This window comes from Pseudochaenichthys georgianus, chromosome 11 (assembly GCF_902827115.2).
Source record: "Pseudochaenichthys georgianus chromosome 11, fPseGeo1.2, whole genome shotgun sequence".
NCBI classification, from domain to species: Eukaryota; Metazoa; Chordata; class Actinopteri; order Perciformes; family Channichthyidae; genus Pseudochaenichthys; species Pseudochaenichthys georgianus.
In genome coordinates, this window is record NC_047513.1 from 3,897,006 (window position 1) to 3,901,746 (window position 4,741).

General features: G+C 37.1%; 1 long non-coding RNA gene across 1 annotated transcript; it reads right to left on the reverse strand.

Moving 5' to 3' along the window:
* Window positions 1–1,999: 1,999 nt before the first annotated feature.
* Window positions 2,000–3,805, reverse strand: LOC139434742 (uncharacterized). The gene is made up of 4 exons (XR_011644040.1): window positions 3,687–3,805; window positions 3,400–3,580; window positions 2,578–2,731; window positions 2,000–2,397 (listed from the first exon to the last, which is right to left on the reverse strand). It is a non-coding gene; the product is annotated as an uncharacterized lncRNA (long non-coding RNA).
* Between the last annotated feature and the right edge of the window lie 936 nt (window positions 3,806–4,741).

Sequence of the window (4,741 nt, forward strand, 5' to 3'; positions counted from 1 at the left end):
CCCCTGTTGCGCCATATCCTTATCAGGGCTATATCTAGTTTATCATTAATCGATCATGACCTAGTAAGATATGAACAGGATTCACATCAAAGGGCTTATCTGCCGCTATGGGGCAACATTTGCACAAACAAGTCATAAAAGATAAGGGGGTTCAAAGGTCAGAATAGATAAGAGGGTCAAAGGTCTGATTTCAGAGTGACAGGTGCCACTTCAAAGGGATTTTTGCCAGTTTCTGGGGGTGGGACTTCCGGTTTGGGAGGTGGGACTTCCGGTTTTAGGGTCATAAATCATTCCTTATCAGGTCAAAAACCAAAATCGGACACAAACCTGCATCTTATAACTACTGACTACCTATGTTGTAAATGTATTATCTTTTCAATTTACACACGGCATCTATTGCACGTCTGTCCGTCCTGGGAGAGGGATCCCTCCTCTGTTGCTCTCCCCGAGGTTTCTCCATGTTCCCTTTAAACTGTGGGTTTTCTCCGGAGGTGTTTACTTGTACGATGTGAGGGTCTAAGGACAGAGGGTCTAAGGACAGAGGGTGTCGTATTGTCATACTGATATTCTGTACACACTGTGAAGTCCACTGAGACAAATGTAACATTTGTGAAATAGGGCTATATAAATAAACATTGATTGATTGATTTCCGATATGACCTCAAGTCTGCAGCAAATCTGGATCAGCTCCGCTGTACCCCTGTTTTTAGAGATGTGGGTAAGGAGGAAAAGAGAGAGGGTTTTATTTTCTGACACCTTGTGAGTCTCCTTACACACCGGGGACACATATTTATGTATAAAAGACATCAAAGAGTGCATTTAGCATGGTAGGGGACCTTAAAATCTAGGGATTAGCGGAACACAATTAAAAAAAAAAAATTGGTCCAGATTGTATGATTTGAAAGATGTCAAAAATAACTGAACCAGTTGATTTGGATCTGTCCACAGTATTATTTAAAGACTCAAATCATATTGTGCAATACATCTATTAGTAAAAGGTTAAAAGAAGATGGTTTGCACAATATAACCAAAAATATAAAAATGTTGTCAAGAAAACAAGACAAGAGATGGCAGGTTATTTTTGTATTTCTTTAAAAAAACAGTATAGGAAAACAAGAATCTTATTGGCAGCGCATAATGTTAAACAATCTATTGCGGGCCTTAAGAGAAAAACAGGGAAAATTAGAAGCTAAACAGTATTTACAATGTTGTTCTTATTGTTGATCAAAGATATTATATGTTCTAATGGTACATTTCATTGAGATTTAAGGTGCGATTGCACAAAAAAAAGCAATGAAAAAAACACATTGAAAATGTTGTTTGTTTAAACATTTGTACATGATTTCACATTTGAATCACATGTCAAATGTTCCTCCGGTCCGGCTCGTTATCCCTGTCTGCAGACCCCAATCACGGAACTATCAGTCTGATGATACTTTAGCATCCTCTGTATTTGTTGGGTTCTGGTAGCATGGATGGGCCTTGCACTCGGGCAACATATTTAGTACACTGTAACAAATGTTCCTGTCAAATAACAGTAAAGTGCTGGCAGCACAGACGCCTGTACTTTACTGTAATACTATATTACTCATACTGTGAAATGACTTTACAGCCTCTTACTGTAAAAACAAAATACAATATACTGCTGTATTTTTTCAATTAACAGTAAAATACTGGCAGCAGAGACGCCAACAATATACTGAAATTATACAGTATTCATACTGTTGAACAATTTCAGTTTATTACAGTAAAAAATTAAATAATTCACAGTATCATTCTGGTTAGGGGGTTGCCAATAGATTGATTGATAATACAACAATTCAATTTAGTAGTTTTGAATATCTAAAAAGTCATTATTAATTAAATTAACATTAAATATGTATTGTTTCTGCTACATACATCTGCTTAAAATATGCATTATTATGAAAATTATGCAAAATAAGTAATAAACAATTTGGAAAGGATTTAATGCAAACACACTTTTATTTAAATTGGCAGTGTCAACATAAATACCGCTACTGTAAAAAAACATTTTTGAAACAACATTTTTGAAAAATGCATTATAAGCAACATTTAGAAAACAATTTTAAATGTGCATCAAGGCCAATTTGAAAATATATGTCGCGAGTGAGCCCTCTATGTAATGGCCCACTTGCTGGCACCCAGTTCTTTAATCCCCCAATCAACCCAGACACACGAGGAGCAGGCAGATATCAGGTAACACAATAATCTTTATTATAATTTAAGTTCATGGACAGTAATATGAGATAGGATGCTTAACTTCAAGAAGATTCTGGGTGGGTGTGGACAGTTCTGATACAAAGAGGAATCTTCTGTTTCAGATAGGGATGACCAACACCTTGCTGGTCCTTGTTCCTCTCCTTACCAGTGTTGCCACTGCAAAACAGCAACAAAAAAAAAAAAAATTAATCAAAAATAACTCTAGAATCGGGAATGTCCAATAACAATGCTTATAAAGCTGGTAAGACCAAAGTGTCTAGTGGCATAATGTGGCAACGTCAGTCTGTCAAAACAACACATGGAGTGAGAGAGTGAGAGATGAGAGAGCTCACTGACCTATATGTAGTCCCATTCAAAGTCAAGGAGGTTCTTCAGTGGTGTGGAGACGTGTGTGTTGACTGTGGCAGACTTCTTCTGGACGATCACAGCCGTCTTCTTGGAGCCCCGGATGGCCTTTGTTCCTCTCTCTGGATTGATACCAATGCATCGCCTGAAATCAGAAATGTTTTAAGATCAGAGACTGAATGGAAAACTATTAGGAACACTTTGTTTTCTTAAAGGGGTAGTTTGGGTTTTATTCCATAATGTGATATGAGTTATTAACCGGTACTGACATAATGAGGTATTTAGTGTAATTCCAATGCTTGATTTTTCCTATCAGACCCTTCTATATCTTGGAACTATTTCATATGTTGAAAATTGCCAGTGTATTACTACGCACTGGAGCCAGTTCACATATTACGCCTCTATTCAAGATTATCGGCGGCTTGATATGGGAATATACAAAACAATACACTGAATAGTAATACACATAATTAATAAAGAAAATAATTTCAAGATATAGAGAGTTCAAGCAGCAGAATTACTCAATATATGTTGTATTCTCGTGTGAATGGTTCATGTTTTTTTTTGTTGAGGCTTGAACATTTTTTATTTTTTACATTTTGTTACCTGACCCCATGTTCTGCATTTTTGCCTAACAATTGACCAGCTGGCAGGGACATTTCTGACTGCCTGCCTGAGTTAATGTCTGTGTCAAAAAATCCAAACTATCCCTTTAAGTGAGCAAAGTAATGATTTGTGGTTATTCAGGTTTCAAAGATTTTAAATTGTAAATAAAAAAACATAATGATTACAAGGAAATGAAAGGAGTCTTACCTCTGAATGAATTCCAGAGTACAGGCTGCCTCTTCCTGATACTGCAGGTTGAATATATAGTAGATCGCAAACACAGCAACAAGTCCCGTCAAAAAGGTTGGTGTGATGACCTCAGATATGACACGGCCCTCAAGGGTGATCATCCATCGTCCAGTAGTGACTTGCCCGGTTCCACCTGAAACTTAAAGTAATAGCAACATCAGAATGCATCTCACCTTCGTAAAAATCTGTAAACTCAAAGAACAATGGCCAATCTGATATATAATGTCTATCAATGAAATGCATACCAAGCAGTATCAGACGAGGACTTGCAGGTAGAGTGAGGGTTGTCTCAACGTCAGCTGTGGTGGCAGACACCTGTAGAGAACAGACAAAGACACTAACCAAAGGCATAATGAAACATATTATGCATTCATGTTGATTAGGCTAAAATATGTCAACAAGAAGCCCAGTATAATTAATTACTGGCTGCTTTTCTGTATCACCTGTATCAATCTTCGTGCTGACATTTATAATAAACCAAGTTGGCTATGAAATCAACATTGAAATAAATCAATACACACTAACACACATTAACATCAGCTTGCTCTCCTCTCAAAACCACCTTTCTACTTATCCCAAACTTCAAGTTTGTTTAGTGTTTCTTCGTCGCATTTGCAGCTATTAACAAGGGGCAAAGATATCAGCTAGCTAGCTAGCAACAACAACCGCTAACCAATCTTAAGAAAATGCACAGATGATCCAAAACGGTTAGCATTTGATAAAACACGATGACTCTGAAATGCAAGGAAATATAAATGTTTGAGCTATTCAAAGAGGCCTCATAAGTGACATTTTAAAATCACACACTCCCTAGCTAACTTTAGACAGCTGGCTGGCTGAGCATCAGTTTGATTTTTTTTGTTTGAAGTAATGCTAGAATGAATAATATAGCCTACTGGAAAATAAGATGGTTTTTAATCACCGTCGAATTTGTAGATGCGCAACCCGATCGATACAGATGATGCAGGACTTCTTGTTGATCCTCCGAAATGGGTCCTTCTCTGGAAAAGCGGCACTCCTAATGACGTTTCTTATCCAGCCCCAATATTACCGCCAATTTCCAAAAATACTGTTGTGTACTGTACTTTAAAACATTAGCATACTGTTCAGGGTCCCTGTGCTGCTGCTTCACATTGGCCAGCCCAAAATGCATTGCTAACTACAGTACAACACCTTATACATGAATACAGTAGATTAGTGTTGAAAATTGGCTGTAAATTAACAGCAATTGCTTACAGTGTATATATTACTTGTGCAGATTTATTCATTAATTATTTATGTTAAGTGCCAGCACTTTACT